Source organism: Martes martes (assembly GCF_963455335.1).
Source record: "Martes martes genome assembly, chromosome: 1".
NCBI lineage: Eukaryota > Metazoa > Chordata > Mammalia > Carnivora > Mustelidae > Martes > Martes martes.
The window spans coordinates 43,657,455-43,670,845 of record NC_137888.1 but is presented as its reverse complement, the minus strand read 5'-3'; positions in this window follow the sequence as shown (position 1 = coordinate 43,670,845).

The window sequence follows — 13,391 nt, the reverse complement described above, 5'->3', positions numbered from 1 at the left end:
ATAAGCCGAATAAAGATAAATATTGCATGAACTCAGTTATATGTAAAATTAGAAATAGTCAAATTCAGAGACATAGAGAGTATGATTGCCAGGGGCTAGTGGAGGGAGGAGGTGTGGGATGGGAGGAGTGGATGAGGACTGGGGAAGTGTGGGATGGAATGTTGGGGGAGAGGGATACAGAGATGCTAGTCAAGAAGCACAGTTTCAGTTACACAGGATGAATAAATGCTGGAGATTTAATGTACAGCAATGTGACAATTGTTAACAGTACTGTATATCATAGACTTCAATTTTACTAAGAGGCTAGACCTTAACTACCACAAAAAAAAGAAAAGAAAATGATAATTATGTGCGGTGATGGATATGTTAATTAGCTAAAGTGTGGTGATCATTTCACAATATATAGGTATATCAAAACATTAACTTTTACACCTTAAATATATGCAATTTTTATTTGTCAAGTATACTTCAATAGAGCTGGTAAAAATAATTACTCATAACTGACAAAGGCAAAATAGAGGCATCTATTTTATAATCATTATCATGTTCCATTAAACAAAAATGCACCCTTTAAAAAATTCTAAATTTGTAATTAACCTCATGGACTAAAATTGTCCTCATAAAGGACTATAAAAATAATATTCTCATGATGTTCTGACTTCTGTCAAGAGAATGACCTAGCCATGCTTAGGTTAAGATTCTACTTGAATCTTCTCCAAATTTGAAATTTTATATGTTAAAACAAAACTCTTTTCTGGATAAGTACCCTTACTATTTTCAGAATTCCTTACATTCTCTAAAATATGTCATCAGCAATGCTTATTCTTTGTGTTCTAAGGTCATTTTCCAAAAGAAACATATTGTGTAGCACTCTGTAAATTATGTTCTGCATGATAAAGCTCAGAAATTAACAGCATTCATTGATGGGGGATTTTGCCCAATGGCTCAAGGCTTAAAGTCACTGTTTGGAGCCATTTGGAACAATCAACATTTTGATACAATGGTTTTCCTGCCATTGCATTCATTTTCTGTAGTTCCTCTACTTTTTAAAGGCCTTGAGTTTCTTAGCTTAAAATATTATCCTCACCACTTTGAAAAGTTTACTGTTAGAGAATAAAGAGACAGATTTTTCTCTCTCAGGTTTTGGCTGAAACATTAATAATGATATTTATATACATTTCCTAGAACATTTGATTCTTTATTTAAGAATACATTTATCACTTATGTGATATTTTGAGTAAGGCAATTAGTTCAGATTTAGTAAAGAACACTAGAAATGGAAAGAACAGAAATAAAAATTTGTCGAATTTGTATTTTATAACAATTCTTAGAAAATTTAATATGGATTTTGATTGGCTGAAAAAAAAGATTTTTCTGAAACTGGTGTCCCTTCGCAATAACTTGTAGGTTATTTCTAGGGATAGAGTGGATTACATAATAAATCCATTAACTGTTAAATAATGAAATTATTACATAATAAAAATGTCAAATCTGTAAAAGCTTTAGTTATTAGAAATAAATTTGAAGACTATAGATAAAGGCATTTTGTTCTCACATGGAACTATTATAGTGCTATTTTTATTCTTTGTATTTTATCTCAATTAATATCAAACTGAAATTTTTTTTATTATACAGCAATCACTGAAAGCAATTTTAGCTGTCAAACAGATGATTTTAGGGAGGTCAATTTAAAAAAAATGAGGATGGTTCTCCTTGAAGTGTTTTTATTCCAGAGAATTTTAAATTAAATTAAATTAGATTATTTAGGGTGGATGAAAATAGAATGACATCCAATGCAATTCTGAGGTAACATTTGAGAAGATTATAATTCAACATTTTAGTCAACATAACAAATGCATTTTCATTGGTTTTCTTGATCTAGATATTGTACATTAAGCAACAAAAGTTAGCGTTTATCTTCATTTTGAGTATATAAATGCCAAGAGTTAGAAATATTCTATTTATAGTTTAAGTACAAGGTTGAATGCACTTATCACACTTCATTGGTTGCACATTTTATACTTAGAAAAAGTGTTAAGAGTCTTTTTTATTGATTTGCAGGCTAAGCAATTTCATTTTTTGTTTTCATACTTTGACCTACAACCCTAGGATCCATTAGGGCACTACAACAGCAAGGTGTAGACACATCAACTACAAAGAAATAGAACTAAAATGACACTGTCTCCAGCTAGGGATGCATTAATAGACCTGAGAATTCAAACGTAGAAAAGGCAATTTTTTCCTGCTGGGAAGTGGAGTCCTCAAGAGAGCCATTTCATACTGAAGAACATGATATGAAAATCAATAAAGGCCCTATTGTGCTACTGATGTGTCCGGGAAGTGTCATTTTATAACTTTCTAGTGGATATCTGAAGGAAGTTAAAGCTACTTTGCTCATAGTAATTGGATGAATCCTCTTTCATCAGTGGTCTATTTTGCTGCTCAAAGTAAAAGTAAAATATACTGCAGGGTCCAGTTTGAAATGAGATATCATGAAAATGAATTAATATGAAAACTCTTAGGTCTTTTTGCAGAGGTGAGAAGGAGATCAGTGATCAGTGATGGGTTTCAAAAATACCTATAATTAACACGTGAATTTAAACTGATAACTGTAAATACTGGGCCAGATGGCAGGAAACTGTGGTTGGGAAAACAGCACATTGGCTAACCAGGGAAGGAAACTTAAAAGGCATCTTTGGAAATATCAGAATGATTTGCAGACACCAAATAGCTGATTTGAAGACTTAATTTTGTAAATAGGTATGCTTTAAAGCTAGAAGAGTAATATGCTTGGAAATAGTCTAGATATTAATTCCTGGAATTGTTATTGCTCATGGTACTAAATACTATTTTTTCCCAGATCACTATAATAAAGTTTAAGAACTTTATGGCAACTACCTTTGGTTTCCCCAAAAGTCACTTGTCAATTATCTCATTATTTCCCCCCCGAGTATATTTATCCTATGGAAAATCCTTATATTTTTTGTTTGCTACTATATGATATTTGAAAGAGACTATGTAAGGTAAAGTAAGAGCAGCTATTAAAATTGGAGATTTCCATTTTAGATTCAACACTTTTCATCTCTTTTTACTTTTCAGTTTAATCCACAAAACATTTGTAATGGATAAAACTCTTAAATTTACATAGTATACTCAGAAATTTCAAAACTTCTGAATTTGAATGTTTACTTAATTCAAATGAGCTTCATTGTTTATTGGTTAGTGGGAAACTCTAGGAGTCAGAATTCATTAATTTATGTATTAGTTCAACAAGCAATTTTTGGGAGATAACTAGTCATAATACAAAATAAAGAGCTTTTCATACATGAATGAGTAAATTTAATTGACAAATAAGGATTGGTATTTTACATGTATCAAGTTATGTGTAATACACTGCTGCCCATAAAAACAATGACCTCAGGGTGCCTGCGTGGCTCCGTTGGTTAAGCTTCTGCCTTCAGCTCAGGTCATGATCCTGGGGTCCTGGATCAAACAGTGCATCAGGTTCCCTACTCAGCAGAGAGTCTGCTTCTTCCTCTCCCTCTGCTTCTCCCCCAACTTGTGCTCTCTCTCTCTCTCCAATATATAAATAAAATCTTTAAAATATGATGTCAAAGGTGAAAAGGCCAAAATTAGGAGAAGTGGAAATATAAGGGAACATAGATTTTTAATTGAGAAACAGATGAAAATAAGGATCCATTACAAACAAAGGTGGTAATAATTGGCCATTATTACTCTGACCATGCGGAACAAGCAGAGGAAGGAATTCTGTGCTAGCTCTATTGTTCTTGGCAACACTCACCTGCACATTGCCACCTACAGTGGCAACACTGCACATTTCAGTGTCTGAAAATTCCATGGATCTCCCTAAACCTGTAACATCTTTTATTTATTCCAGATATGTTTTCTTTCAAATGAGCCTTATAAAACTAAAATGCTTTTTGAGAAGACCTGAACTTATATTATGAAAAAAAAAAAAAAACAAAAAACCAAAACCAAAACAAAAACGTATTTATCAATTCTAAGATGTACATATTTTCTTATTTTGTTATTTGTAGAGTTGAAATCTATGTAATAGTTGAACTGGAAATTTATTTTTCTTAAATAGTAAAATGAAATCCTGATTCAATATAACTTACAGCATATTAAACTTGATAGATGGAATCTAATTATATACATGGCAATTAAAACCAGTGAACAGCCATAGTTACACTATGGTTGAAATAGTTGCTATAATTTCTGTAAATAACAGGAAATAGAGTTTAGATTGTCCTGTATTGGCTCTATTACAAATTTCTTCCTCTTTTCCTCTTGCTGGTTCTGAATATTTTGTCTTCATTTCCTAAAATTATCAACATGGGAAAATTTTTTTTTCTATGTACATTGTCCCCCATCCTCTCTGTCTTCCATACTGTTGATAGCCATATTTCTTTCTTTTTTTATTACTTTCAGCTAGGCATTGTATAGTACATCATTGATTTTTGATGTAGTGTTCAGTTATTCATTAGTTACATATAACACCCAGTGCTCATCACAACATGGGCCCTCCTCAATACCCATCACACTGTTACCCTTTCCACCCACCTCCCTCCCCTCTGAAACCCTCAGATTGTTTCCCGTGGTCCATAGTCTTTCATGGTTCATCTCTCTCTCTGATTTCTCCCCCTTCAGATTTCTTTCCCTTCCCATATGGTCCTCTGTGCTATTGCTTATGTTCCACATATGAATGAAACCATATGATAATTGTCTCTCTCTACTTGACTTACTTCACTTAACATAACCCTCTCTGGTTCCATCCGTGTCAGTGCAAATGGTGGGAATTCATCCTTTCTGATGGTTGAGTAATACTCCATTGTATATATGAACCACATCTTTATCCATTCATCTGTTGAAGGATCTAGTGTCCTTCTACAGTTTGGCTATTGTGGACATTGCTGCTATGAACATTGGGGTGCATGTGCCCCTTTTTTCCACTACATCTGTATCTTTGGGGTAAATACCTAGTAGTGCAATTGCTGGGTAGTGGACTAAGCTCTATTTCTAATGACTTGAACCTCCACACTGTTTTCCAGAATGGCTGTACCAGCTTGCATACCCACCAACAGAGTAAGAGGGTTCCCTTTTTTCCACCTCCTCCCCAACATTTGTTGTTTCCCGTTTTGTTAAATTTTGCCATTCTAACTTGTGTAAGATGGTATCTCATTGTGGTTTTAATTTGTACTTCCCTGATGCTAGTGATGTTGAACATTTTTTCATGTGTCTGTCTGTTAGCCATTTGTACATCTTCTTTGGAGAATTGTCTCTTCATGTCTTCTGTCCATTTTTTGACTTGGTTATTTGTTTTTTGAGTGTTGAGTTTGAGAAGTTCTTTAGAGATTTTAGATATCAGCCTTTTATCTGTAACATCATTTCAAATATCAGTGATAACTGTATTTCTAAAATAAAAATTATAAAAATTTGATCATGCTAATCTCTTCATTAAAATTCCTTAATCCCTCTACATCTTCAGGATAAATTTCCAACTTCCAAAATGACATACATAATCCATTATGATCAGGAACCTCATTCTCCCTGTCTTTTTTTTCTCTCCACTTTCCATATCCACCATTGTCCATCTGTACAAAATAATTTGCATATCTTCATTTGTGGAACTTCAGTGTGATTGTACATGGTATTTTTTCATGGATATACTGTCTTGCACAGTTATTAAACATAGTGTTAAGAGCTTTTCATAAATAAATAAGTAAATTGAATTGATAAATAGGGATTTGGCATTTATATGTATCAAAAACATCAATCTAATTACTTATGACATTTCTAAAGAGGTTGATTTCACTTGTGCAGATATTTTTAAAAGCCACACTTCAACCATTTCTTTATTTACTAATTAGTGTATTTGTACATGTACGTTCACACAAAAAAACTCAGAATGTTTTATTCTCTACCACCAAAAATGTATTTTATTCTGACCTCTACAAAAATTACCCAATGCTTCATTTCCTGTTCATATTTGTTTTATGCACCAATATGATTTTAATGCTAGGTTTTGATGAGATGAAGACTGACATTTTACTTCAAGGGTTATAATTTCTATTTCTTTATCTCCCACTTGACTATAGACTTCAAACTAACATGAGCCAAGTATGATTTCTTTGCAGTTGTATTTCCAACTTCTAGGCAACTCTTTGGTTGCCTGAATAATACTGTGTTTTAGCTTTGGTGCATTCTAAAGTATAAAGCTGTTATTTAAGTAACAAACATATTCTTCTGTAGCTGAAAGTTTTAAGAAATTAACAGGTATTTGAAACATGCCTATTGCTGTCAAGGAGAGTCAAGGTTTTTGTTTTAATCACTATTTAGTAAACAAAATGTTTTAAAATAAGTAAACTGATTTTGAATGAAAATCAGATTTTGTTTTTATTATGTGAAACTAATTCACAAAGTAAACACAGCGATTAATACTAAGGAAAATGCTTGTCTTTCTTGTGTTTGGATTTAACCAAGGGTTGTTTATAGCTTCAAGAAATTGTATCACCAGTGACAGATGTACTTTTGATTTGAGTCACCAGTAAAATATACCTGTATTGGGGCACCTGGGTGGCTCAGTCAGTTAAATGTCTGCCTTCAGCTCAGGTCATGATTCTGGGGTCCTGGGATAGAGCCCCACATCGTGTTCCTTGTTTAGTGAGGAGCCTGCTTCTCTCTCTTCCTCTGCTGCTCCCCCTACTCAAGTTCTCTCTTTCACTCACTCTCTCCCTCAAATACAATAAATAAATTAAAAAAAAAGTGCCTGTATCAGCTACACTTGAATTTGTACTTCCAAGGTGATTTCACATATAGGTTATAAACTGTCATTATTTCACCAATAATGTGATCCAGCAGTTACACATGTTGAGTAACATATAATTTTACTAAAATTAATTTTCTTTTAATTTTTTCATTATATTATACAAAGCATTATATGCATATACATGTACATTTACAGATATATATTTTAATGTGAATTATAGATTTATTACATTGTAATTAGTGAAGAAAGTGTTTCACGATATTTGTTACCAAAAATTTTTTTAAAGAGATGTTAGTTTCAGTAAAGTGAGATTTATTGAGTTAGACTTTGAAGTTGCAAGTGTACCTGATAGCATAACAGTAAGAAACTCACATTATATATTAAATTTTGTGTGGTAGCTGTATCGAAATTTTAATTCTGGAATGGAGTCTCTCATTGAAACTACACAGGCGTGAATAATAAGTAATCTCTAAAATCAAAAATGCACTTTCAATGTAACTAAGTTTTTTCCCAATCTTTCCTTATTTTTCTCCTCCCCTCCTCCATTATTTAAACATCTGTTCATATACTAATTGCCCATTGTATTTAATATGGACTTATATTTTATGGATATTGGTGGGAATTCTGTGAGTTTACGTTAGAGTCTATTCATCCAATGAGTTCTTGTGTTTATTTCCAAAATGAAAGTATTTTAGTTTTACTAATTAGCTTCAGATTTCAAATACAAAACTTCTGTAAAGAGAAAACCTTTTAAACTGAGGTATAGTCAACACACAATATTACATTAGTTCTGCTGTACAACATAATGATTTGACAAGTAAATACATTATGCTATGTTTACCTCAAGTGTAGGTACCAGCTGTTACCATACAATGCTATTAAAATATCATTGACCATATTCTGTACACTTTTCCTTTTATCCCTATGACTTATTCATTCCATGACTTGGAGCTTGTATCTCCCACTCCCCCTCACCCATTTTGCCCATGCATCCTCTCTGGCAACCATCAATTTGTTATCTGTATTTATGGGTCTGTATCTGCTTTTTCTTTAGGTATTTATTCATTTGTTTTATTTATTTATTTATTTTATATTCCACATATAAGTGAAGTTGTATGGTGTTTGTCTTTCTCTTCCTAACTTATTTCATTAGCATTATACCCTCCAGATCCAACCATGTTGTTGAAATTGGCAAGATCTCATCCTTTTTTATGGCTAAGTAATATGAGAGAACACTTTTTTTTTTTTAAAGATTTTATTTATTTATTTGACAGACAGATCACAAGTTGGCAGAGAGGCAGGCAGAGAGGCAGGCAGAGAGGCAGGCAGAGAGTCAGGCAGAGAGAGAAGGGAGGAAGCAGGCTCCCTGCTGAGCAGAGAGCCCAATGCTGGGCTTGATCCCAGGACGCCGGGATCATGACCTGAGCCGAAGGCAGCGGCTTTAACCCACTGAGCCACCCAGGCGCCCCAAGAGAACACTTTTTAATCAAATGTTTAGGATGTATTATTTTGTCCACCTGCTATGTCATTCAAATGAATTGCTTCTTTCTAAGTCATCTTTGAAAGCAGGATTTTTCATTTGTTTCTTTTATTAAATACTTTTCCCTTTCACTGACATGTTTGGACTTTGAGTGTGCTAGCATTATGTGAGCACCCAGTTCCTATTTACCATGTTGTGGATTGTCTTTTTCCCTTTGTTTCTGGTTAAAATTTAGGGTTGTGTTTTTTATGGGATCTTTGGCTTCTGAGACACTATGGTACTTGACTTTCAGTTTCCTCTTCATATTTGGTGGCTAATAATTTGGGGTAACTTGGTAGCCATCTATGCGAGTAAAACGTAAGTTTTAATTTAAAATAGGAATTTTTATTGTTGTTGTTTGTCTGTTTTTTGCATAATATCTAATTGGCTAATAATATCTAATTGGCTAAGTTATCAAGAGCTTGGTTTCAACAACTACATTTTCTATTCCAAAAGCCCTCTTTATATGACTGGTGCAGGTATGTGCAATATTGACTCGATAGATATTAGATAGACTTCTCTAGAACTATCTTTTAGACATTACTTGTTTTATTCCTGTGTCTATTTTAATAGATAACTCTGACCTTGAACTTACCACATATATTTGACTAATGAATATTTTATACTCACTATCGTTTTCCATAGCTTCAAATCTGTATTTGAGATCCCTTCCAAAATAGCAAAGTCTCACATATTCTACTTTAAACTTTTCTTGACATCCCTGATGTTTGAAAAGTGAGGGGCTAATTTTGCTCAGGCCAGTTATTCATTTGCCCAATTCTTACTCCTAAAAGAGAAGACGTTGACATTTTTTAAGAACAGAGGGCATATTTAGGAATAAGGTTTTTGTTTTTTGTTTTTTTGCTTGTTTGGTCTTGTTTTATTTTTTGCCTTTCAAAAGATTAAATTATTACTGAATTTTTCAACTCAGTATTGGATTCTCTGTGAAAAAGGAGGGTCATGATTTCATTTGTTCTAGAGATAGCAAAGACAAGGTGTTTGAAGCTGAGGAAGTAGGTCTAAAATATTGCAACCCAAAAGGTGGAAGTAATTTTAAAAAACAACATGATAACTATGATAACAAACACTTATATATGTGATATTACTCCTAATACTTTGTATATATTAACAGTTTAATTCTTATAATAACCTTATGAGGTGGATATATTATTATCACCACAATTTTTAGATAAGCTGTGGCCCGATGAGGTTCAGCTTACTCACTAAGTGTCACAGAGCTCTTAAATATGGCTTTCGAGCACAAGTTTCAGAATCACTCTTATGTCTATATATATAGCACATGAAAATTGTTATTTTTATTTATCCAAGAAAAAAGAGATATTGAAGAAGGTGAGAGATCCATTTGTAAGATTTACCAAGAAGCTGGACCTTAAAGAAAGGGGAGTATGCTCTAATAAAGAGAAAATATAGGAGGTCTTCACAAGTAGCTGGATACAAATCCCAGATTAGTCATTTGCCAACAATGCTGCTTTCTTGGACAATATAGTTAGTCTCATTGACCATGAATTTCATGTTCTGTACAATGGATACAACTATAACAACTCTTCAGTCTCTTGTGAGGACTAAAGGTTAGGGAACAAACACAGTACTATAAACGTCAATTTTTCCTTTCCTTTTTTTTTTTTTTTTCCTTTTAAGTGTCACTAATGAACCAATATTTTTTAGTTGAAAGAAGTTTGAGGGCAGATACTAATTGTATAAAGCACAAAATACTCAAAATACAATCACTACAGGATCTGGAGCATTAAGACTAATCTGGATATGTAGAAAAATTTCCTAAGGGAGACATTTCTGATATGACTCAATGTGAGTTTGTTTTCAGGTTCAGTGTATCTTCACTTTCCTTTTGGAAAGCAATCTACCAATATATACTTTTAAAAATTTTGCATCTCTTTAGTAGAATAATTTCACATCTGGAAATCAAACTGGAGGCAATGATCCTAAATGTGTGAGGAAATTTGCAGAGTTCATTATAGTTTTAATGATAATAAGTAAACAACTTAAATATTGACTACAAGTAGAAGAATTAAATAGATGATGATATTTATTTATTTATTGTGTTTTTTTTAAATTATGTTCAGTAGTCAACATATAATTCATCATTGGTTTTTGATGTAGTGTTCAACAATTCATTAGTTGCATAAAATACCAAGTGCTCATTACAACATGTGCCCTCCTTAATACCTATCACCCCATCCCTCCAAGCCTCTCCCTTTTGTAACCCTCAGTTTGTTTCCCAGAGTCCAAAGTCTCTCATGGTTTGTCTCCCTCTCTGATTTCTCCCCATTCAGTTTTCCCTCCCTTCCCCCCGTGGTCCTCAGTGTTATTTAATATAATATTATGCATGATTTCTTCCCATTCAATTTTCCCTCCCTTCCCCCCGTGGTCCTCAGTGTTATTTAATATAATATTATGCATGAAAACTTTTCTGGAAGATTAGGTGTGTTGTTATTATAAGTAACAGTCTTTAACTTATGTGGACATTATTATTATAAATGTAGTAAAGAAATAAAATAAAATGAAAACTCTAGAAAAGTCTGGGGAGGAATGGCAAATGTTGCTGGTAAAAAGAAAAAATCTGCTAAACTGCTTATTGTATCTCTTCTGTTACTATTAATTTTCATATAGACTGATCTAAAGTGAATTGTTGTTCTTGCTCAAGCTAGGAAACATCATTCCAGTGTCTCGTCTATGGGGCTACTGCACCTGCTTTAGACTAAAATTTGTATTTTATAAAAAAAAAAAAAAAATCAATAGTTCATGCTTCCCTTTATTAATGTGATTTTTCTGAATTAAAACACTGTCAGTTTATTATAAAATCTATCTATTTTATTTACTTAATATTTTATGATATAATCCAGTTTAGATCATTTTTTTACCTAACTATAATAGTAAGATGATTTGACATTCATTTTGCTTTATTTTAGTTGAAAAGTTTCTTTTAAAGTTTCCAACAGCTATGCTGTTGTTAACACTATTTCTGGATTTTTCTCAGGCCTTCAAAAATCCTTTGTCATCTTACAATATTCCAAAAGAGTAAAGTGCTGTGGGCTGCACACCTAAAGTAAACAGGTTTTGTACTATTTCACAGAGCAATTACTATGACCTACAGTTGCTCAGAACTAGCCTTGAAAGACTGTCTCAGCCTTATGTACCACAGACAGTTGTATAACAAAGATTTACAGGTTCTGGAAACAGCTGGTACCATTAAATAAGTTATTCAACTGAGATTAAAGGAGTATAATTAAAAGTCTGGAGGAAATCTAGAACAGATTTATTTTCCTTCATGCAACAAATATTGTAGTGATGGCCATGTATCCAGAATTATGCAATCCGAATGAGATAGAAAGTTAAATACATATATATGACATGTCTTAGATTTATATTTGACAGGAAAAGAGAAAAACATATACACAAATAAATGTGATACTAATAATGACTATGAGAAATTTTATTTGAGCTTATTGCTTCCATTCTCTTTGTGATTGGCCATTTACAGTTGATTCTCCTGAAAATACTTTCTAATCATTATGTTCATATTTATCAGTTCTGTTCATTTTTCATTAGAAGTATAGTTATTACATATTCAGTTATGCCACCCTGAAGTAATACCAGAAGTTTCAAGACTGTAAATTCCACTGTCCCACCAGTATTTATGAATTGATCACAGTAATAATTAATATGATTAGGTACTAGACAGACATAGTGACAGAACAAAATACCCCCAAATAGAGAAGCATATGAAAAGAGAAGGAATATAATTTCTTTAAATTTTTGTTTACATGAAAGGGAAGAATAAGTTGACATTAAGTAAGAAGTAGAAACGTCTTACTGGATCTCTCAGAGAATTTTAAAAACAAGAGAACCAAGTTCTAGGTTTAGTTTTTAGGAACAATGTGCAAAATCTTGTATAGAAATGGCCTTAGAAGATTTTACTGCTTTAGCCCCACCAAACAACAGAAAAAAAGTAATTTGTTGTCCATTAATTGCACTTTTACACTGAGAAAATGAGTTTGTAAACATGGCATTTCCTGAAAGTGAGATGTTTGCTGTCAAATTCACAAGCAAAGTAAGCTTCAAGTCTGTTCTTCCTATGGAAGTCTTATGATGGAAGTCTTATGGAAGTCTATGAATATACCATATAAGTGGGGCCTACATAATAAGTTAACATTCTAACTGAAAGGAAATAGAGATATATAATTTTCTTTAATTCTGGTTTCTACCTTGATTGTAGGTATAGAACAGATTTGTTTTTGGAAAAATCTGGGGGAAAAAAAGAAAAGAAAATTCTGGGGAGAGAGATGTAAGTTTCTAAATTTCCAAAAATGGCTAGAGTGTTCAATGGTTGCAGAAAAGCTAGAAATCCTGTCTATCATAATATTATTTGGTTTTCTTTAAACTGAAATGATTATATCTATCCTTTAAAACCATTTATAAAGGATTACTCAATAATTTTAAAGAACAAAATCATCAAAATTCATTATCTATTTTTTGTTAATTATGCCTACCTCTCACATGGTATAATACTTTCTTAATTTTACCTCAATAGGTAAAATTAATAGGTAAAAGATACCTCATTTTATTTAAGTAATCTGAAATAAAAGTACCTCTCAGTGTTTTCTGAGTATGAATAAGTGTACTATTATCAATAAACTTGTCCTGTCCTTATATTTTGCTTAATAGAGTGTTTTTTTTTTAATATCAAATAAGAACTTCAGGTTATATCTTATGGTATATCTCTATACCTCATGGTTTGTCTAGCTGTATGATTTCCCCCAACTCATTTCTCCTTTCCATCTCCCAATGTCCTCCATGCTATTCCTTATGTTTCACAAGTAACTGAAACCATATGATAATTGACCCTCAATGCTTGACTTATTTCACTCAGCATAATCTCTTCTAGTCCCAACCATGTTGATACAAAAGTTGGGTATTCATCCTTTCTGATGGAGGCATAATATTCCATTCTATATATGGACCATATCTTCTTTATCCATTTGTCTGTTGAAGGGCGTATTGGTTCTTTCCACAGTTTGGTGGTGGTGGTGGTCATTATTGCTA